The sequence below is a fragment of the Dendrobium catenatum genome, unplaced genomic scaffold, assembly GCF_001605985.2.
Source record: "Dendrobium catenatum unplaced genomic scaffold, ASM160598v2 fragScaff_scaffold_621, whole genome shotgun sequence".
NCBI lineage: Eukaryota > Viridiplantae > Streptophyta > Magnoliopsida > Asparagales > Orchidaceae > Dendrobium > Dendrobium catenatum.
Window position 1 is genome coordinate 27,221,192 of NW_021319083.1, and position 25,683 is coordinate 27,246,874.

Sequence of the window (25,683 nt, forward strand, 5' to 3'; positions counted from 1 at the left end):
GAGATGTCAATCACCCAACTTAAATTTTTCTATAGCATTGGTGATTTATTTGTGGACCTAAAATCAATGGATTTGGGTGAAATCAAAGCCTAATTAACCCTTAAACATAGCATTGCAATCCCACTAAAGATAAATAACTAATTTACTATGGATTATTTGTTATCAATTTTCAAATTCTTTGGTTTAATGATGACCCTTAAACTTAAAAAATCTATTTGGACTCCCTAAACATTTATAATTTAGACATTTTTAGAGATGTGATAGACATCTCCAAAAAATATTCCATTTAACTTAATCCTATCATAACCAATGTATTGAGGATAACTCAAGAAATACCTTGAGTTTTTTTTTTTTTTTTGAATTATGTTTAATGGATTAAATAGCATATTCTAAGACCTTGGGGGATTGATAGTACTCCTGAAGTTGAATCCATAGAGCCTAAGAATTTCCAATTTAGACAAGTAGAATAGGATTTGTGGATTTTTTTTAAAAAATACATTGATTTTCTATAATTTCTAAATCCTATTTACCCTATTAACAGCCCCTTTCCATGCAGTGCAATTCAAGTTGGTATATATGATTGGTGCACTACTGTTATCCATGTCATTTTACTTTAAGACATTAGATAATGATAGGATGTTCTAAATTTAGAGCCTCAAAATTTTTGGATGGTTGATCATAAAATATATGATAGAATCAAGACCATTTTTAAAAATGAATGGTCCTAATTTTATCTTTAACCACTCATTTCATTTAGCTACCTATACATATTTCATCCATATCCTAGTTATCAGCTTGATAGAATCGAATGACACTTCATAAGAAGCATCATTAGATCAAGAACATTCAATCCAAAAGTTGTATCCTTATAGATTGAATGCTTCCTTCACACTTGCTCAAAGCTAGCTAGGATGGAGTTTAAGAATGGATATTTACCTGAGATAGAGCACCAAATCCCTCAGCCTTGCTTTAGGCACATTCTCCTAGATCGCTGGAATGCTTTCTTTCAAGAAAACCTGGCCCGAAGATGAGTAAACTAAAATTTGAATTCTCACTAAGATAAGTTCAATGGATCTCACTTGAAACCCTCCGAGGACCTTTCATAGTTTTGCTAGGAAGCAATAGAAGAGTTGCTCTCACATTAAGCATATTAAATGAACAATAAAAACTAATTGTTATCTAGAGAAATTTTATGCTATTTATATGATTTGGAATTAAATATAAATAATATTACAATTCAATTCAGGGTGCCTCAAACAACTAGGTTGAGTCATGGAGGCTCTAGAGAATTCAATGAAGGATTATTGAAGCTTCTAGAGTTTAGGTTAAATAAGGTTTAAAAAATGTGATCAACCCGTGCGTCACAAGGAGGCGGTTATAAAGACTAGCTGAACCTGACCTCCTTATATAGGAAGCTGAGGTGGAAGAGCTCCTAGAATATTGTTAAACTCAATTTAGGTTCCAACTTGGCTTGGGATTGATAGGCATGCATGAAATATGGATTTAGGTGTTTGGGGCGACATTGTGCTAGCTTGTTATGTCATCTCAAGTCAGTCCAATGGCTAGGCTGACAAGGGCAGATGTAATGAGTCATATGGTGTGCAATGTAATAGCTAGATTGGATTAATTAAGTCAATGTTTAGATTGGATATAAGGCATGGTGATTTTGACCTATTGGGTCAAGCCAAGTTGCTAATTAAAGTGGACTTAATGCATAGGTAACCTAGGGTTAACTCTTAGGGGACAACTCTACAAGTTTAGATGGATTTAATTAGGTCAAAGTCAATAAAAATGTAATGAATTTAAGTATATGCAAGTTTTGTCATCCTTTGTTAACATGGTCAACAAAGTTGACTTACGGGTTGAGGTTTGTTTCAAACAATACCAAATGAAGTTCTTAGTTTATAAAGGCATTCCCTTGGTTTGGAAAGTCTTTCTATGAGAAATGCATGTTTAACCCTTAAGGATGCATTTGGTCAATTAGGTTAACTTTTTCAACTAGGTCAAACTATGGGATAAGGTTTAGTTCAAATCATTCTAAATAATGTATTGTACACTCTAAAAGCAGTTCCATGCAATTGAAAGATTCAAATGCATGAGATACAAATTTAGGGTTCAGTGACTCTATAATCAACCTAGGTTGACTTAGTCAGGCATGGTTGATCATAACATGAGTTTTCCTTTGATGCATGTCAAATGACAATTTGTACTTCTTATGATAGGCAGCATTATTTAGTTTAATTAAGCTATATTGAAATTTATGGAAATTTTATTTTCCAAAGTATATGGTATTAGGGTTTTGTGGTCAACGATAGTCAACAAAGGTTCAATGCTTATTTAATGAATCATGTTAATGATGATGATCATGATCAATAAGTTTAGATTTTCCTCCAATGTTAACATCATAAGATGTCATATTTAATAGCATAGGATGTAAAAATTCAAAAGTTTTATAGCTAATGAAAAACCTTTGAGTTTTAGGGGTTAAGGATCTTTAAAGACCTTCTAACTAATGTTGTTGACCTTTAAACCATGCTTTTTTTAGAGGAAACCCATAATGGGGCCTACGCATTAATATCAAAAAATATTTCAGACCTTAAAGGGCTTTCAAGCTCGCTAAAGCTATAAAGAGCTACAAAATTAAAGTAAAAAAAAAACTAAGATCTCGAGGTCCTGACTAAGCAAAAATACAAAGAAACCTACGTACATTCTATGGTGCACAAGAGAAAGAACCCAAAAAATAGGGAAGGAACAACAAAAAACATTCAGCTCTAGCTCTCCATACCAAAAGATGCCGGCACAAGTACCAATTGTAAGAACAAACTGCAAACCAAGATGATCTCCATGATAAAGGAAGAATAAAACATTATATATAATAGGATAATAATAACTCCAGCAACCACCAATACCCCTTCCATTAGTGAAACACCAATCACAAGTTTAACCAGAAGACCAACATTAGCTCCAAAAAATGTAATGAAGAGAAATAATAGACATATACCCACAAGTGGAAATCAACGAACAACCCACCATAACAAAACCCAGAACACAAACTAAGAGAGTCCAGCCAACCACCGCCCAAAATAACCCAAAGGAGCTCAACCACAGAAAACAAAAACTAAGTCACACCTAACAATGCCCTTAAAAAACCTCCCAACCAATAATAAACACAAAACAACCCTCAGCACCCTCCTAATAAACATTAGCCAATAGCAATAGTCAAGCACAAAGCACCTCCAATACACTTCCAAACCAACGCCTAGAAAGCATACACAAGAATGAAAATGAAAAACAATACTAATGATAAAACAATATCTAACAGTTAAGACAAAAAACTCCCCAACCAAAAAAAGGAAGGAGCAGCAATAACATTACTGAACCACATTGCCAAGATCAAACTAAGAAAGCTCCATATCAAACAAATCACCAGGCCAACTAAGCATAATAGTAACATGAACACCAAGTAGCACATAAGAGAAATAACAAAATAATAATACCCCAGGTAGCCAGGAAATCCTAGTTGGAGGAAATAAAAATGCCCAGACTACCAAACACCTAGACGCCAATACAATAAAACTAAGTGCTATGAATCCTACAACACAACAAAACTAAGCCAGCAAAATATGTCTGGAAGCCAAAAAACAAAACTTAATGAGCCAAACTAATTAAATTCTAATATAAGGGGTATCAATTTTATCCAATTTAATAAGCCCTTGTAAAAGAGCAGGTAAGTTATTAAAATCAAAATCAGAGAGATGATCCAAATTGCAATCTCAATTTGCCAAGAAAATAGCACCTTAATTTGCCTCCCTATACATATGAGAAAAGGAGGCATTAGTAAAGATCATTAACTATTTAATATCCCTCACCAAGTAAAAAGTATTAGAATTGCAGATGGAGTCCTCCAGACTAGACTATTTAAGCATTGAATCAAAAGAGTAGAATCAACTTCAATACTGATAGTAACAATAGCCAAAGAAATACATAATTTAATCTCATAAAGAATAACCAAAAGCTCGACAAAATTATCATCATGCAATTGTAAGTGACCTGCATAAGCCATAACCATGTTATAATAATTGTCCCTACGAATCCCACCACAACCCGACAATTGCTGATTAAAAGTACCCTTCACATTTAGTTGATAAGTGTTAAGGGGGAGTTTATGCCAGTAAACAATTCTAGAACCAGAAGGTGGGTGCAGATCACCATCCAACTTAATGTCTAAGTCATCATCCATAAAATAATAAATTCAAAAATTCTTGTAAGAAAGCAGGTTAACAGAAAAGTGTCTCATGACTTTGTTTCTCACATTATTGGTAATCTTATGATGGTCCATGCCAACACCATTAAGTAGAGAATTATTCCATTCCAACCATACATACCATAGAATAAGAGAAGGAATAACATTTCTAATGTGCCTGTTAGACTCGACAAACCAAAACTTAATATTAGCATTAATAGAAAGTTTTGCATTAAAAAATAATAATTTGAATATATCATCAAAAAAAGTCCAAGTTTTAACAACTGAATAACGAGAAGAAAAAACATGATGAATGTTCTCCGCGTGATAGCAACATTGGTATTCGGAAGGCATAATAAAACCTCTTTTAATCAAATTATTATCAGTAGGAATGAACTTATGCAAAATTCTCCAAATAAAAATAGCAATAGTGTAAGGAATGCATTTATGCCAAATCATAAAGAAAATAATAGAAATATCATTCTTGGTTCTAAAAGCATTTCAGGCATCCTTTAATTTAAAAGTACCATCTTTGGACAAATTACAATAGAGTAAATCTTCATATTTAGTGTTCAGGGGAAGATTAAAAATTTAATGAATAATAGAGTTAGGAATCACATTTTCAAGTTTATCAATACCCCAGCAGTTATCTGTAATGAACAATTTCAACTTAACCACCACAGTAGAAGAGGAATTAGAAATAGAGTCAATAGAATGCTGACCTAACCAATGATCATACCAAAAGAAATATTACCACCACCAAGCTCCCAAGAGAGATGTGGTTCAACCATCCATTTAACCTTGCAATGTCTCTTCCAAACTAAAGAGTCACCTTGGTTAAAAGAGCAAATAGTAGAATATTTAGCCACACAAAATTTATCAACCATAAATTTATCCCCAAGGTTTATATTAGCACAAAAGGTATACCACAACTTGAAAGAAAAAGCATAGGATAAATCAACCAAGCTCTTACAACCCAAAGCACCCTCATTTAACACACCACAACATTTATCCCAAGTGGTCCAGGTGATTTTAGAAGTTAATGTTAGTCCCTTTTTAAAAAAACTTATTGATAAATTTAAAATCTCTACTGCAAAAAATTTGAGTAGGTTGAAGAATTTGAAAAGTATAAACTAGAAGTGAGCAAACAACACTTATAATGAGAGTAAGCCTACCACCAAAGCTCAAAAATTTTGAATCCCAGGACAAAAGCTTGCTCTGAATCAGGGTAATCAAATAATTAAAAAGAAAAGACTTCTTATGACCTTTAAGAAGGGGGACCCAATGATACCTAATAGGCATTTAAGCTTGCACAAATCCAGACATGGCTTTAGTAGAAACAATATGATCATTAGGCATTTTCTTAGGGGCAATAAATAAACTTTATTTTTGTTCAAATAAATCCCATTAATATTTTCAAAATAATGAAAAAACTCTAAAGAGTCATTCATAAAAAGAATAAAGTCATTAGAAAAGCATAAGTGGGAGATAGGAAAACCATGTAGGTTCTAAAATAGAGGTTAGGGTGATTCTCAAACAGGTTAGTAATGCCTCTAGACAAAAAAAAAATGATGTAATAGTGAAAAGGGTAGTAGAGATAGGGTCTCCCTATCTAAGGCCATGAGAGGTTTTAATAAAACTTGTGCTCTTGCCTTTGACTATAATGGAAAATAAGAACCTTCTATATAATTTCAAATAAGATTGATAAAAAAAATTAAAGCCAAATAAATGTAAAATATTATAAAGAAAACTCCAATCAATGTTGTCATAAGCCTTAGAAATATTAAGCTTCAAGAAAATGTTGTTTCCTCTCACCCTAACATCTTGGTTGTGACAAAATTCTTGAGACAAAAGTTTATTATCAGCAATAGCCCGTCCCTTAACAAAACCCATTTGATATGGAGATATAATTTTAGGCATAATAGAGTTTAACTTACTCATAAAAATTTTAGAGATCGACTTACTAAAAAAGGTACAAAGGCTAATAGGTCTAAAATCATTCCAATTACTAATCGAGTTGGTCTTAGATATAAGCACAATAGAAGTGGAAGTAAATAATTTAGGGAAAGTGTGCCCATAAAAAAAATTCAAAATAGCAAAAAAAAAAGATCAGAGCTAATAATATTCCAAGCTTTCTAGAAAAACTTAGTATTAAAACCATCGGGACCTGCCAAAGAATCAACATTCATGCCACAAACAATCTCTTTTAATTCTTCCAAAGATGGGGGTTTAGAAAGTAAATCATTATCCTAATGAGATATAAGATTTGGGATAATTTTAGTATTATCAATATTAAAAGGAGTAAAACTTTATTAAGATGATTTTGAAAATGTAGAACAACCAAATTAGTAATTTTTTCCACATCTTCAGTAGTAGAACCATCATCACGAATGATTTTATTATTGGAGTTTTTTGCTCTTTTTCTCTAATCCAAAGAATGAAAGTATTTAATACTATTAACACCTTCAACCAAATGTTTAGCAGCCACTTTTTGCTTCCAAAAAGCTTCCTCCTGAGCTTGTAATTTAAATAGATGAACTTTAGCCTCTTTGAGAAAGTTAAAATTAGCATGAAAAGGAAAAACTTGATAGTTAGCATCAATAGAATTAACTTTATCTTCAGCAATCAGAATATTAGTGAAAACATTTTTAAAATCATTGTGATTCCTCCAATTAATTATTTATTTTAATTTTTTCAACTTGAACCAAATCCTCTTCATGTCAAAAAAAGAATTATCAAGATGCAAGGAGGCAAGCCAATTATCCTTAACCACATCTAGGAAAGACTCATGAAGTAACCACATATTTTGAAATCTAAATTGAGACAAAGAGTAATCAAGATGTTTTTTCACTTGATCTAAGTGTAATCAACAAAGTATAATGATCATAAAGAGTTCTACTAAGATGCTCAATAGAAATAGTAATAAAAGAATTAAGCCCATTATCATTAAACAAAATTTGATCTAGACGTTCCCATAAATGACCACGGTTCCAAATGAACTTATTACCAAAAAAACCAATGTTAATCAAATTAATATCCATAATCATATTGTTAAAATCCTTTATAGATTGATAGTTAGGAGTAGAACCCCCATATGCTCTGAGGGGTTAGAAATTGTGTTAAAATCACCACCAATAAGGCTAGGTAAGTTCCAAATACTAAGAAAATTATTGAGTTGCTCCCATAATATTTTTTTCAGTATTATGAGAAGAAGCAACATAGGTAATGAGGCATAGTAATTTCAAATTTAAAAATTCAATAATACAATGTAGAACTTGAGTAAAGTCTCCAATAACATCATTCCTAATAGGATCCTTCCAAAAAAACCTAAATTTTATTGGTAGACTTATAAACAAAATGCTTAAAACCCAAGATTTTAGCAGTAGAAGCTAATTTAGAGACATTAATAAGATGCTCAAGAAAAATAAGAATAGAAATATTATAAATACGACATAAATTTTTAACTCCTCTTAACATTCCAAATAATAGTTTTAAACATAAGAAAAAGATTGACGACTAGTTTGTGAGTGATGGGTTGTCCTAGGAGATTTTAAAATGATGTTTTTGTTTTACCTACCTCTCCTATTATGAAATTTAGTAAAACTAGTATCATTATCATCTCTAGCAAAGCATTTTGCAAAAATGTCCATATCCTCAATACAATAAAAGCATCACTATGGTAATGAAAGATTGAAGGAAACTTACTATCATTGTGTTTGGCCACCTGCCATACATGTTGAGGACATTCACCCTCCATAAACCTATAATTATCCTTCACATTTCCTTTGTCCCACAAGACAAGCTCATCATTTCCTTCTCCAAAAGAAAGGCTGTCCTTCACCCTAGCCAATTCACCCTTCTCCAAAGTGTTTCCATTTCCTACAATGTCTTTACTAATTAAGTCAATATCCACGTTAACTTCCACAACATTCTCCTGATCGGTCAAAACCAAGAGATTAGTAGCCATATTGGATTGCAACATAAAATTTATGTCCGACAAATTTTTGTTAATAATATAATAGAGTCAGAACTAGCAATATTTTGGTTAGTGATAATAGCCAACATTGGTTCATCCATATTTTCACAACCATAAAATAAGATAAAGGTAGATTTAACATAAACTTTTGAATCATGATTTGAACAATTAACATTAATAACCATCGGTTAAAAGTTAGCACAAACTAATTACAAAGGATCCATATTTTCAATTGGTTTGGGGGTATTGCCCTCCAAGTCACCAAGATTAGGAATAACATTTTCATGAGATGCCAAATTCAAAAAATTTCCTTGAAATTGTTTGGAAGAATCCTTCTCCTTATGAAGGGAAGGATGCATCCTATAACATCCATTTATACCATGGCCATGCATTTTGAAATGAGAATAAAAAATGGGCAAGTTTTAAAATTCCACTTTTTGGAAATAATCATTCAACTTTGACCCAATCTTCATCTCATTCGAATATTTCTTAGAGATATCTAACTTAACCAAAACATGAGCCATGGACAGACGAGAAATAGAAGTAGTGGCTTGGTCCGTTTGTGAAGGCCTTCCAAAAATCAAAGCCAAGCTAAATAAAATTTGGGAATTAAAGAAGTGAAGTCTCAGATTTAGAAAAGAGTCTACACTGGAGAAATAGGCGATTCCTCCCTAACATCAAAATTTGGTGTCCATTTGACTAAACACATTTGGCACACTTGGACATAGTAAGATCTCCTTGTAAATATTCTACTATAATCAAGATCATTAGAAAGTTGGATTATAATATTCCTTTGATCAAGTAAACCAATATGGGAAGAACCTGATAGTTTTAGGTTAACAAAAAAATTTTGAATGACATCAAGCTTTAGAGGTCTTAGGAGGAACTTACTAAACAAAATTAAAGCAAATTGAGCAGCCAACTGAGAAACCATGGAGTCATCAAACATCAAAGTGGGTCATCCCTTAGATAAAGTATGAACAAAATGCAGTTTAGAAGAAGAAGATGAGGAACCAGCCAAGACAACCTTAAATGATTGAGATTTACCCTCAACAAGAGAGGAAGTTGAAGGAAATCATAATAAAACCTCAAATTAACAATTGAAGATAATTATAAGAAATAATAGAGAAGGAAACAATAAAAAAACTTCAAGAAAACCATGCCATAAGGGCAAAAACAATAGCACGAAAGGGGAACCCTAGATCGCCTCCAAATCGCCAGAGCTAGATGAAAGGAGATGTTGCACTTGACAAACACTAGAGAAATTCTCCCTAAGAACATGATTAATCAATACGCAAGTTATTGATCAAGAATCCAAGAAAATTTATTCAGGTTCCATGGCAATGAAATTTCTCCAAAATAGTTTAAGGATCAAGGGGCTTTGAGGGTAGTGGGTTAATTCTTAATCCTCTTAAAAGTTATTTTATCGCTAGTAAGTCTATCTCAAATCCAAGAATTAACTCTATTTAGAACAAATTTATTTTTTAGCAGAAGCATCTTCCCCTTAAATACTTTGGCACGCCTCTTTTCAAGGGTAAGAAGATATTTCTTTTATTTGGGGGCATTTTTTTGATATTCACAAAAAACTTTATACTTGGACCATTAATTTTCTTTCTTTTGGGGTAAATTAGTTTTAATTAAGAGTGCTCTTTGTTTGATATCTATTTATTTATTTTATACTTATTATCCTACTATGAATGTTTGTACTAGGCTCAAAACAATTTTCAACATAGTTCTTAGGAGGGCCAGGGAGGGTAGATCTACTATTTTATGGGCTTCTTGGGACAATTGCTCTAGCGTTAATGATTATTGTAAGCTTGTTTTTAAGAAAATGGGTGATGTGGCTCTTAGTTCTTCTTATAAACTTTATTTTACTTTAAGGTCTAAAAAGGGTCTTTAGGCTAATTTCATGATTTCTACGTATTGTGTTGGCAAACATCATGTGAATTGTTTTTAACAAAAAAGGGTACTCTTATAATTGGAAAAGCCTTTGCTCCATTAAATTGGTGCTGATTAATTCATTCAATGGAGGATGGGGATTGATGACATCATTTTTTGGCAAGATAAATGGTTGGGTAATTCCTCTATTGATAATTTCTTGATGCCCAATCTACTAAGGCCCATAAAGTTTTCCATTTTATTCTTGATAGGATTTGGAATGTGGATTATCTTAGTGATGTGGTACCTAATTTAATCAATAATTACATTTTGCATGTTCCTCTTTAATTAGAAAATAATGATCACATTTTGTTTAATAAATCTAATGATGGGAGCATTATGCTCAAAGAAGTTTGGCATTCTATTAGGCATATTCAACCAAAATATCAACTTTGCTTTACAATATAGAAGAAAGGTACACCTACATCTTATTATATTCTTATATGGAGAATTTTTAATAATTACATTCATGTGGATACTATTCTTATAAAAAAAAAGGTTTTAATATTATTTTCAAATGCCAATGTTATTATCTTATTGAAAGCTTGAACCATGTTTTGGAAATTGCCCCATGGCTCTGAAAGTGTTGTTATATTTTGATAATATTTTTATTACTCAATTTTATAAGGATTATAATAATATTATATCATGCAAGCTTGGTTTGTTCCTACTAAGGGTCGCATTCATAATGTTTTACTTGTTATTATTTATTGGTTTCTATGGTGATGTAGGAATAAGTCAAAGCATGAAAATATTATGAAAGCCATGAGATTTATTTTTAAAATCAAGGATAATGTGAGATAGTTACATTTAGCTAATTTGATAAAAAGTAGTGATTTTAATGGATTTTTCCACACATTTTGATAATTTTGATATTAATTTTTGTTCTACTCTCCACACTTTTAAGGACACTATTGCTACATGGCTCAAACCTATCCAAGGTTCCTATAAACACATTACTAATGGTTATTTTAAAAGTTGTAAATCTTGGTTTGGCAATCTCATTCGTGATTATGTTCATCAAATCATTGTGGCTGTCCCTCTAATTTTTATATTGCCATTATGGTTGAACTACATGCTTTAAAGTATTATTTAATATTATGTATTTCTTTAGGGATTACAGATGTCTTGATGGAAGTTAATGCGAAGTTTGTGATTCATTATACCATTGATAAAAATAATGCCAATCCCTGTTATTTCCATATCAATAGAAAAATTAAGCAATTTATTTCAGTCATCAAATTCTCTATCACTCACAATTTTAGGGAAGGTAACTGAATTGCTATTTTTTAGCTGGTTTAGGTTTTAATTTGACTCATTTTGTGGAATGTATTGGATTCTCTCTTCAAAGAAAACTTTTTAGTCTGGCTAGACTCGAACATTTCAGCCTTCCGTATTTTAGAGTCATTTAAGTTTTTATTGTTCTTATTTTGCATGTTCTCTCATTTCAGAGGTGATGGTTTACTTATTTTCATTAATTATGTTTTTAGTTTTTGTGTTGAGGTGGGCTGCCTACTTATAGGGATATTAGGTATTCTAAGGCTTTTTTTCTTCTTCGTGGTATGTGTACTACTATTTGGTTTTCTTTTCTTCCATATTAATGATGTTATTAATTTCCTTTTATTCACTAGATATGTGGTTAATTCTCTTACTGGTTGGATAGCTTTGATCACTTCATGTATGTGGGGGTTATCAATGTTGCCCAACTGTGGTTTTTTTTCTTTTTTCCCTCCAGACTTATTTCTTCTTCAAGATGATCATACCCATTATAATACATAAATGTACTTATTGGTTTTACTTACTTAACCATATATCTCAATGTACTATCTATTTTATGATTTCTTTGGACAATTTTTACATTGCTTGTAACTTTTGTTTCTAGCTACTCCATAGTTTCCTTTTGTAAGTCATTTATGACTTCTTCAAAATGAGAAGATTTATGGATATTTTTATGCAAAGCATTTTTTTGGGTGTCAACACAGAGGTGAATGGGTATAGTTTTTTTGGTTCTCCATTGGCTTTTGCTTCTAGCCGACAAAGAATGTTATTAAGGTTTCTTCTACTTGTGTTTAGTGGGGAATCTACTTTTAATTATTTTTTTAGTTCTTTTGAGTAGTACGAAGTTGATGGTTCAATTAAGGAACTTGTACTATTTTTTATTAGTAACATGTAGGCCCGTTTGTTGGTTTTAACTAAAAAAGATGAACATGGGGTTTTTAGTTTGGTTCTAACATTAGATTTTGGATTTTTTTATTGATAAATGGATTTAATCATTATATGGAATTTAGATTTGATTTAGATAATTATTTAAGAACGTTTAGGGTTTGAAATTTTCATATCAAAGATAATTAATAATGATCATTGTTGATCAAACATGTTATCAGCTGACAATTACTAGGGACTATTAACTGATTTATTTAATATATGATTTATATTTAGAATTGGAATTGAGCAAAAGAATTTAATAATTGAGGTAAATTTAGGATTGGTAATGATCATACTGATAATTAAATTATTATGTGGTATATCAGATAATCAGAGGACTATCAAACGTGATTGTAAAGTAATGGTTTTATATTTTAATGATGAAACAAACATACCAAAAAAGATTGCATCTCCAAGGAAAAAAGTATTTGTACTTGACTAGGATAACATATCCAAGATAATGAAGATGAAAATATGAATAAGATTGTGTCTTCCAAGCATATGGAATTCTACATGACTAGGATAGCATCTCTGAGGAAAGATTTATGTAAATCTTGATGAGATAGCATCTCCTAAGAGGAAGGGATTTACAATTGACTTGGACAACATCTTTTAGACAAGTAAGACAAAAATCTAAATGGGAAAGTGACACCCAAGAAGATGTATTTATACATGACTAGTATAGTGTTTACTAGATAAGGAAAATGGAAATCTGGATGGGAACCAAGCAGATGGATTTATATTTTACTTGGATAACATCTACTTAATAAAAAAATCTAGAAATTTTAAAGGGATACCATCACCCAACTATATGGATTTATACTTGACTAGGATAATATTTTTGAGACAAAGAAGACATAAATTTGAGTAGAATAATGTCTCCCATGCAAATGGATTTAAACTTAACTTTGATAGGATCTCTTGGAGAAAGAAGATGGAAATCTATATGGATACCACTTCCAAAGAATAAGGGATTTATGCTTGACTACATCAGCATCTCCTAGATAAGAAAGATTAAAATATTAATGGGATAATATATGCTAAGTAGAAGGGATTTAATCTTGGTTAGGATAGCATCTCCTAGACATGGAAGATAGAAATTTTGATGGGATAGCATCTCCCAAGAAGTTTGATTTATACTTGACTATGATAGTGTCTTTTATATAAGGGAGATTTAAATCTAAATGTGATAGCTTCTCCAAAGCTGATGGATTTATACTTGACTAGGATAGCTACTCCTAGACAAGGAAGATGAAGATATGAATGGGATAGTATTTCCCATTTAGAAGTGATTTTTACTTGACTAGGATGGTGTCTTGTAGACAAGATATATTTAAGACTAAATTGGATAATTTCTCCTACATAGATGGATTTATACTTAACTAGGATAACGTCTCATAGATAAGGAAGATAAAAATCTTGATGTGATAGCAACTCTCAAATAGAAGTCATCTATACTTGACTAGGATAGAATTTTAAGATATGAAAGATTGAAATCTCAATGGGATACCATCTCCCAAGCAAAAAGGATTTATACTTGATAAGGATAGTAACTCCTAAATAAGGAAGATAGAAATCTAGATGGGATGGTTCTCTAAAGCCAAAAGATTTATACTTGATTAGGTTATCATCTCCTAGAAAATTAAGATTAAAATTTAAATGGGATAGCATCTTCCAAACTGATGGATTTATACTTCAGTAGGATAGAATCTCCTAGATAATGAAGAAGAAAATCTAAATGGGATAACTTCTCCAAAGTAGACTAATTTATAATTGACAATTATATCATCTCCTAAATAAGGAAAATATAAATCTAAATGGGATGCCATCTCCCAAAATGATGAAATATGAAAGTGATAGTATCTCCCAAGAAAAGGGGTTTATACTTATCTAGGATAATGTCTCTTAGATCATAAAGATAGAAATCTTCATGTGATAGATTCTTTTAAGAAGATGGATTTATATTTTACTTGGATAGTGTCTCCAAGATACAAAAGATTTAAATCTGGATGGTATAATGAGATAGCATCTTCCAAGCATATGGATTTATAGTTTACTAAGATAGAATCTTATAAATATCTAAGATAGAAATCAAGAGATGTTGGCGTCTCCAAAGTAGAAGGAAATTATACTTGTTATGATAAAATTTCCAAGATAATAAATATTAAAATCTAAATTAGGTAACATCCCCCAAGCATAAGAGATTTATACTTGACTAGGAAAACATCTCATAGGCAAGGAAGATAAAAATCTAGATGGGGATGGAATCTCTCAAGCAAATAGATTTATACTTTACTAGGATATCATATCCTATAGAAAAGATTAAAATAAAAATGACATAGCATCTCCCAAACAGATGGATTTATACATAACTAGGATATCATTTCATAAACAATGAAGATGAAAATCTTAATGGGATAATATCTCCCAAGATGATGGATTTATACTTGAATAGGGTATCATCTACTAGATATGGAAGGTGGAAATCTATATGGGATATCATCTTTGAAGAAGAAGGGATTTATACATGACAAGGATCACATCTCCTGGGTAAGAAAAAATGAAATATGAATGAGATAACATCTCTCAAGTAGATTTGATTTAATGATTTATACTTAACTAGGATGGTGTCTCCTACACAAGGATGATGAAAATATGAATAGGAGAGCATCCCCCGAGAAGATATATTTATGCTTTGTTAGGATAGCATCTCATTGATAAGGAAGATACAAATCAAGATGAGATAGCATCTACCATGCAGAAGGAATTGTATACTTGTATTGGATAGCATCTCCTAGATAAGAATCTTACAGATAAGGAAGATATAAATCAAGATGATATAGTGTCTCCTATGAAAATAGATTTACAATCGACCAGGATATCATCTCCTAGACATAAAAGATTGAAATCTGAATAAGATGGTATGTCTCAAGCAGATTGATTTTTTACTTGATTAGGATAACATCTACTATACATGAAAGATGAAAATATGAATGGGATGACATCTACCAAGAAGATGGAATTATACTTAACTATGATAGCTTCTCCTAGAAAAATGAGATGGAAATCAAGATAGTAGAAAATCTCCCAAGAAGAAGGGTTTTATTATTAACTAGGATAACTTCTCTTATATAAGAAAGCCTTCACATAGAAGAAGAAATTTTGATTAGGATATCATCCCTCAAGTAGAAGGGGATTATACAGACTAGGATAGCATCTCCTAGATAAGGAAGATGAAAATCAATATGAAATGGAAATTCCTAAGTATATGGTAATTATACTTGACTAGGACGTCATCTTTTAGACAAGAAATATTAAAATCTAAGTGAGTTAGTAGCACTCAAAAAAATTTGATTTATACTTTAATCAAATTTTTATAATAACATAAAGCATTATATAGTTTAATAATGTCGAGGAATTTAAAACTTATAAACTTTAGTATGAATATCTAATCCATTCTTATCCTCTTGACCTTTTTATTTTGTTAATTTTCATACATTCAAGCAAGATACAAAACCATTTCCATAAAAAATTTTATTTATCTATGATGTGCTTTTCACATAACTAATACCAATTCTCACACATGGAAAGTTCCTGGATTAACCAACTTATTTTATGTTTGAATATTCATGGATTTATATAATTTGAGGTTCTATTGTGCTTGTAGATACTTCTATTCTAAACCTTTAAGTTCTTCTAGTCTTACCTTTGCATTATGCTCTTTAGTGATTTTATAGTTGACATCTATGCATAGTAAACAGCTTTACCAAAAAAGGGAGAATTGCCTATACTCTTGCCTCTACTCTAAATACAAGAGAAAAAGGCGAAGATCTAGTATGAGTTTTATATATGGTTTTCTATTCCCCCAAAGCCTCTCCTAACTTTTCATGCAATTGGCCTTTCTTATCATTCAATATTTCCTTTAAAAACTGAATAAAACATTTCATTGAAGGCCATAATTAATCAATTTGTTAGAGGGTATTAGATTATTTAATATCTCAAATTATGTTATGATGTTTAGTAAAAAATTTTATCTTTGTTATTCTGAATGAAGAACCATTATCAAATAGAAGGAATATCAAATATGTATATGACATGGTATTTCAAAATGTTTATATTTTTATAAGCTTTAACTTCTATCAAAGAAACTCCATCTACCCATTTTGGGAAGTAATCTTTAGTTGCTAACATGAACCTATGACCTCTGGAGGTTTGCAGATCAACTAGATTAATAATATATGTACCCTAATGTGCAATGAAGTGAATATTTGGTGTAATATATAGGGCAGAACCCTACCATATACTTTGCATTGATGAAAATAATGTGCAATTTTTATGTAATAGTCAATCATAGATGGACAATAATAACCTATTCTTTTAATTTTAATTTTAAACTTTTGACCTGATTGATATGCACCATAAAATCTAACATGTACTTATTTGAAAAATTTTAATGAATCTATTTTATTCAAACACCTTAACCACATTTGACTAAATAATCTTCTGTATAAGGTGTCATTAATCAATGTATAAGATAAAGTTTTTCTTTTGATTTGATCTACTATTGATTCATCATAAGGGAGCTTGTACTCTCGTAAGTATCTAATGGGACTTTCTCCAATCCACGAACTCATCTTCTACTACTAAAGCAATTTTCAACTAAGTGAGAGATTTTCTATTTATATATTCATAATATATAGGTGATAGAACTTGGTGGCCTTATATTTCTATTAAAATTAAATCTCATTCAAGATAAGCTATAGCTTCATTTAATTTTTCTTAGGTATTTTCTATGGCATTATTTCCATGAGGATTCTTGTATAAGATTACAATCATGATTTATTCAAGTAGATGCATTATGTATTGATTATATGAAACCAAATCTTATTTTAGTTCACGATAAGTACCAGCTATCTGATTAATTACTTGCTATACAAATTATGATTTCATAAATTTCATTCAAGATCATCAATACTAACCCACATATCATTGCCTCATATTCAGCTTCATACTCAGCTTCATTGTTCATTTGAGGTTTTAACAAGTTGTTAGAGTAATGCATTACAAACTTTTCTGGGGTAACAAATACTATACCAATTCTAGCTTTTCTTGTGAAATTATCATCAAATCTTTCTTGTTGGCTGGAAGCAACTTCATAAAAATAGAATTCCTAAGAGGAGTTTTTATTTAACTCAAGATTCATGATTTGTTAATCTGGTGGCTCATCAGTAATCAAGCAATCATCTTGTACTAGATAAGCTACTAGAAAATCTATTATAGCTTTCCCTTTTACTACTAAAAAGGAATGAATGTTAATTCAAATTATGACAAAATTATTGACCATCTAACTAATCTTTCTAATAGCATTAGGTGAGTCTTTAGATATTGTAATGGATTTACTCTATATATTCTACTCACTTTATGAGAAAGCATATAATAATACTTTAATGGCTGAGCAATGAAGAATTAAGCTAAGCAGTATTTCTCTATCAAAGCATAATTTACTTCAATTAGGAAAAAACATCTTTTTAAATAGTCAATTTCATTCTCCTTCCCTTCTAAACTATCCTAAGCTAATAGGGTGAATTGAGATTCACTTAAAGGTATGGCATATTAAATCAACATCTTCCATAAAATAGGAGTAGCTCATAATGGTGGATTTATCGAATAAGGTTTTATACTTTCAAATACTTTCTAATAATTTTCATCACATTTATAACTAGCTTCTTTCTTGCATAGTGCTATAAATGGGTGTGATTTGCCTGAAAAATCTGAAATAAATCTTCTGAGGTTCACCACTTGACCATTTAAAGGCCTTAATTGTGTATGACTTTTTGGTAGTGGTATTTCCATTATGGAATTGGTTTTATTTGGGTCTATCTCTATTCCTCGATGTAAGACAAAAAACAAAAAAAATACTTTTCTGATGTGACCCCAAAAGTATACTTCAAAAGATTCATTTTTAAGTTTTGCTAATGTAATATATAGAAAATTATTCATAGGTCATATAAATAATCATCTCTTTCAAAACTTGTAATGACTAGATCATTGACTCAACATTCAATTTTATGGTGGATTTGTTCGTTAAAAATCCACATCATTACCCACTAATACATTTCCCCAGTATTCTTTGATACGAATGCCATATTTTAATTTTGTTGTATCTAGATGAGCCATCCATAAAAGTAAATATTGCATGAGAGGAAGCAATATCCACCATAAGTTTTGGTATTCTAAATGGAAACACATCTTTAGGAAAAGCTATTTTTAGATCTTGAAGAAAAAAAAAATTTAAATTTGGCCATTCTTCTTAATGACTAGAATAATGCTTTTAGTGACATGTAATGATTTTAGCAATCTCTTTTTTTCTAAAAAAAAAAATATTACATCTTTGAGGTCAACAAATGACCCCTAGTAAATGCAGTACACGTCTAGAATAAGCCATATTTTATGCATGTTGATTGATCCCGTGGGTTTCTAGATATTTTATTTGAATCTCACATTGAGGATTTTATTATGTGGATCTATAAAAGCTTTTTTGGATGTCGTGCTGAAGGCTTCATTTTTGGTTGACCTCCAATAGTCTATCTTTCTGTCTTCATAGCACATTAGATGCACTTGTAATCATCTATTTAGTTGATATGTTTGCCCGTGGTCAAGTAGATATCCATAAGAAGGTGGAATAACACATCATACTCAAATCTCTATAGTGTTATTCTGTAGATTGGTGTTAATAGATAGTGGTGCAACCTCTTGTTCTACTTTTTCTACCACCATTACCTTAGTTTCCAACATACTTATAAATGCTCATATATTTCTTTACTATAGTCATATATGAATGTAATATTTTTGTTATATAATTGAAAGTTCTATTTAGAAATTGCACGAGCTTCATAGATTCTTTAGCTCGCAGGACTTTGTTGTCTTAGGTTCTCTATAATTACCTTAAATTTAGGTATGGTCTCATTCCTTTCTTTTTAGTTTTGATTTTAGAATTATGCTGATGAAGCATCATGTCTTGTGTAGGTCACCTAGTTACATTACACAAGTTTCAAGAAGAGTTAGACACCAATTTGTAAGCTACTACAGAAGACCTTTATTCAAGTACATCTTTCTTTTTATAGCTTTCCATATATTTGCATAAATTTTCTCCTTCTTCTAATGTTTATGATGATTTTTGCATGCCCCAAAAGTGGAGGATACATGTTCTTTGGAATGAGTAAAAAGAAGCTTTCAAATTCCTCTTCAAGCATAACAAAAGGAGATAGATTTTAGTCCCTTACCAAGGATAATATACTTTAGTTTTGTTGGATGATGCAAACTTGTAAAAGGATGAGATTTTCAAACTTGTATGTGAACTTTTAATGAATAAAAGTAATTTTATGAGTTTAGTTATTGATGAGTTCTAGTCTTTTCTTTCTGATCTTGCACCTTTTGTGATTGTACTCTGAGTTATGTTGATTGCAAGGCAAATAATTTTAAATATTTATTTGTGGATCTCAACACATAGTTTGATATCCACCTAAAAAAAAAATTAAAATTCCCCTTATCACTGAGGATAGTTATGAGCATTGTAGCTTTGGGCACTTATTAGAGTCAAAAATTGTACTCTTCATAGATTCATTTAGAGTTTTGGGTTTTTGGTTCTTTCTATACTGTGCTTTATGTGACGGCCATTAGTAAAGGATTACCTAATTTTTCACTACTGATATGTCAAGAGATTTGTCCCTTTATCCCTTTGCTTCTTTCTTTGGCGGGCTTGATGAAGGAGTATATGACAATAACCTAAACCCTTTAGGTTTACATTATGTTTATGATAAGGGGTCATCGGTCCATAGCTTTATGCATAAAAGACCTGTTTATGACATAATCCTCTTAGTTCAGCTTTAAGTTTTATATAAACTTTGGAATACTTTCTTTGGTCCTTTGCTTTCTACTTTTGTTGGTCTTAGTAAAGAAAAATTCATGTGATCCATTCTTTATGCTTTATGAATTTGTTAAAGGATTTATAGGTCTGGATTTAGTCTGTAGTATCAAATGTGGTTATCATCTAAAGTTGAGGAATTTTAATATGAGTTAGTTGAGTTCATCAGATTAGGTGAGCTAAGATTTAATAGTTTGTCATCCTATGGTTTCTAAAATAAAGGTTCCTATACGAAGGCCTTTCTTCTGGCGTATTGAGTAGACATAATTATGAGTGTTTCATCTATATTTAAGCTTGTTGGATTCAATCTTTTACACCCATTCAAGCTTTAGACTTAAGCTATAGGAAATATGCTTCCCAATATTGAATCAACTGAAGTTGGTTGATTTGGAGTCCTACTTTGTGGTTAGAGATTTAAAACCTATGCACATTTGCTAGTTGCTCGCGATGTCTCCTTTCCACCAAAATTTTGATTCTCTAGTCAATTAGGAGAATTTGGCAGACTACGATAATTTGAAATTATTGAGTCAAATAAACCTCCATAACTCCTACAGTCCCTACTAACTGGTTGACGAAGTGGGGGTTTCACTACTATAGCCTTTTTATGGTGTGTTGAGTAGACGGAGCTGCCAATAATCTAGCTATATTTTGGCTTGTTAGATTTGGTCTCTTACACCCATTCGAACCTTAAGCTTCAGGTTTCTAAAAGACCTTAAGCTATTTCAACAAAATTTATTGAAGCATTTAGTCATAAAAGCCTCTTTCCTGATTTTTAAAATCTTAGAACATTAGAGACGATGGTGTCGTGAACTTACAGAAGATAATCTTTATATACTTTAAAAAAGAACTTGTGTTATCCCTCTATCTTGAAGAAATATGTATGTTGATAATTTTTAAATATTTATTTAGGGATCTTTGCATGCAGTGTCATATTGACTCGAATAAATATTTAAAATGCCCCATGTCTCATTGGGAGATTCTAGAATATAATACAATTAAAATTATATGATTTTAAATATTTAGATTATGTCATTGATTGTAATTGATTGTAATCTCCCTAACGATTTTAAGATTTTAGATTATGTAATTGATTGTAATCTCCAGTCCTGCTATTAGAGCATTTTACTCAGCTTTGTTATTGGTTTGAGACTCAATTAAATTGAATAAAAATCTTAGTATGCTCTGATCGAGTGCATCAGTTCTTCAATTCTCAAGCACGCATTCTATTTTTTAGTGAGATCATATTAAATAGCAACCTTTAGTGATCGTAGCTCAATCTCTAGTGGCAATACTACTTTAAATTTAAACACCAAGGAATAATGAGTGGCTTTGCTTGGTGTTTTGTAAGTTATATGATACACCCACGATGCTTTTTTCATCTTCGTATGCCACTCTCTTTTATTCCTAGTGAGAATTTTCTTCAATAATTTTACCAGCATCTTATTGAAGGCTTCTACCAAGCTATTTTCTCTTGGATTTTATATTGATGAATACTACCAATAGATCTTATATCGATCAATGAAATTTTTTATTTTAACACTTTTGAAAGTTGTGTCATTATCTAAGATTATGTGCCATGTCACACAAAATCTACAAATGATATTGTGGGTAAAGAAATTGATCATGTGCTTGGACATGACTTGTTTGAATGGAGTCACTTCTACCCACATAGAGAAGTAATCTGTTACTAATAGAATGAAGCAGTGTCTAGCTAATGATGGTAGATCTATTGGGCTAATTATATTTGTCCCCCAACATTTGAATGGAAATGATGCTATTATTGGGTGTAGTGGATTTGGCGGCCACTATGAATCTAACACTCATTGTACCTTTTAGTGTTTCTATACAATCCCTCACAATTGTTAGTCAAAAGTAGTCCATTATCTTGATTTTAATAGCCATGTTGGGACCAGACTTATGTGTGCCAAAAAGTCCTTCCTGAACTTCTACTTCCACTCTAACTGCTTCCTCGATCCCTAGGCATCTTAATCATATTTGATTAAAAGTTCATCGATAAAACCTATCATTGACAAATGCATATTATATGCTCTCTTTTCAGATTTATGCAGCTAGAGATTTAGCCATCGGGAGTTTATTTTTTTTTTAAAATAGTTGATTAATGGATACCTCCAATCACTTCTTTCCTGAATGTCTAGGGAATGCAATCACGACTCTGAGCATCTATTAGTTTTACATCTCTTGACTATATGGTTATCTTCTAGATGATTTTTAATAGTGATAGGTTAGGGAGGTTGAAGATCAATTAGGGTTATATCCTGTTGGCTTGAATCTAGTATTCCCTTTACCTGCGAGAATTGTAAGATTTCTAGCTCTAAGACTTAACAAGTGTGAATCATAATTGTTAGAGGCTCTTCTTCAGTCGCATTTGCCACATCCTTGGTTAATTTAGCTAGATAATTTACTTTATTATCTTGACCTTAAGGAACTTGAGCTATTTAAACATTTGGCACTTATTTTAGATGCTTGAGGGCTCGCTAGTGGAAATGGGCCAATTCAACTTTGTAAATCTTATGTACACTAGAACTTGATTTACCCCAAGCAATGAGTTACTAACGATTTTAAGATTTTAGATTATGTCATTGATTGTAATCTCCAGTCCTTCTATTAGAGCATTTTACTCAGCTTTGTTATTGGTTTGAGACTCAATTAAATTGAATAAAAATCTTAGTATGCCTCTATTAGGCAGTATGAAAATATGACCGATGCCAGCTCGGGCTCTTGTAAGATTTGGAGGTCAGGTAGGTTTAATTGATGATGCCCCATTGAAATATATCTCTCAAAATTATATTTTCTCTACTTCTTTAACCTGCATGATTTATTCATCAGGAAAATCATCATTGAGAAGCGATTCCATAGGAATAATATGAGTGGCAAGAAAATCTATTAAGGCTTGTTCCTTCTTTGCCTTTGTCATCATAAACATGATATAAAACTATAGTAATATTACTACCCACCTGGCTAGATGACCTATCAATAATGGTCTTATCATTAAAAACTTTAATAGATCGATCTTTGATATCAATGTAATTTTATGGGGCAGTATGTAATGGTGGAGTTTTTGGATTAGAAATCAATGCCAGGAACTGCCTCTCAATAGTTGGGCTAATAATGCCCTGAGGTACTCTTCTAGCACTATCATGTAAAGTAAAAGAGGCTTCCCTAGAATTAACGCTGCGAGAATGGGTAGATTTAATTAGTATATTTTGATTCTTTTGAATGCTTCTTGGCACACTTCATCCAATTTAACGAGAACATTTTTATTCATCAATTTGAAGAATGATGGGACCTACCCAAAAGATTCAATATGATTCATCAAATGAAAGCTAGTTGTCCTTACAAAGTAATGTTGACAGAGATTTCTAAGAGATGGCATCTCCTTGATTTCCTTAATTTTACTAGAGTGGATCTAAATTCCTCGTTGTCGAATAATGTACCAAAAATTTTATTGGAAGATAATTCAAAACACGTTTGAGAGGGTTTATATTCAAATTAAACTTTTTGATTCTCTTAAATACAATTCTTATGTCATTTAAATGGTCTTTCCGATTCATACTCTTGAGAACAAGGTCATCTACATAAAACTTAACCATCTGATGTATCAACTCATAAAAAATACAAGTAATTGCTCATTTGTAGGAGGCACCAGCATTCTTCAGGCAAAATGGCATAATCGAGTAGCATAATATATTGATTTTTAAAGTTTGTTAGGGATGTTAAGCCCTTATGAAGTTTCCCAAGGCTAACCAAGAGGGGGGTGAATTTGTATTTTAAAAATTTCTCAATCAAAAACACAAACTTAAACCAAACCAAAATTCACCACAGAGAAAATGAAGTGCGGAAATTAAATGCAGAAAAAGCAGTAATAAAGAACATAAAAATTTATAGTTGTCCGGTCAACATGACCTACATCCACTCGTTGGAGCCTTTCCTCTGGGTATTGCACTAAACTCAGTTACTCTCTATTTATTCCCACATTAAGGTGGAGAAGCCTGTACAAATCTCCTTTCCACTGACACCGGTGAGGCAGAGAACCCGACTTTTTTTCCTCCTGAAGCAAACGGAGAACGGTACACCTTTTGCTTCCTACTAAAGTAGGAAAAGAACCTCAAACAATTACTGAAGTAGTCCTATCTCAAATCTCCAAGGAACCAAGGACAATAATTGGAGAAACCGACTCCGATCCTTACATAAAGAAACCTTTGTGAAACTCCTCATAAACTCCCCCTCATGTGATCCTCTCTCTCTCCCTTACTCTCCCTCTCTTCTTGGCTCTCTCAAGTCAAAACAGCAGTAAAAGATACACTCTTGGGTAAAATAAGATGTCTTATATATAAGATCTTAGGATTTTCTCTTAATTGCAATAGACTGACATTATCGTCTAGAACGATCAGCAGATCGTCCTGTACGATTAGTATAAATTTAGCTCAATCAGCTAGGATGATTTGGGAGAGTCTGGACGATCAGAAGGTAAATTTGTTCATATCATTCAGGATGATAGTATATCATCCTATACAATTAGTTCTAGTCATCGAATATCAACCAGACCATCGCCCTTGATGGATGACTGGATGATGTAAAAGTAACTTGATCATCTAGAACGATCTCAAGATCGTCCGAGCTGATTAGTATAAAACATCACATATTGTCTAGAGCATCACCCTCGATGGATGTCTGAATGATGAAATATAAACTAGATCATCTAGGCTAATCTCATGATCATCCACAATGATTAGTTCAAAATATCACATATCATCCAGACCATCGCCCTAGATGGAGCAAGGCCGATTATGTATAGTCCAAGAAGAATTAAGGTTTTTTTAATGGATCACCCAGGATAATATGATGTAGAAATCCAACCTTAATTGATTTCCTTAATTACCAAATTCATTTAGGCATAATTACACTACTTCATCTAGGACGATGTTCTGGATGATGTCCAAAAAATAAAACATACCTAAATAGATCTAGTGGCTGATTCTTTATTATTTGAGCCTATCTTCCGGGACGATGATAACTTTGTCCATGATGATTTGATTTATAACAGCTGCCTTAACTAGAAATCCCTAATTAGGGTTTCTTTTTTTAACTGATCATCTAGGATGATTTGTGGATCAACCTAGACGATGTGATCAAAAACTAAAAACTCTAAAACAGTCAAAAACTTTTCCCTCCAGTGTGTGTGTGCAAGGTTACTTTGTATCAGGACCCACATTGATACAATTGACACAAAAAAAGGTAAAAGATTACAAAATGACTTAGTCCTGGCTTGAGTTGCACTCGACCTTATGGACCTGAAATATTAGTAGGCAGTCATAGAAAAGCAAAATTATCATAAATATTTGCTATCATCAAAATTATATTTTCTAAAATTAGATT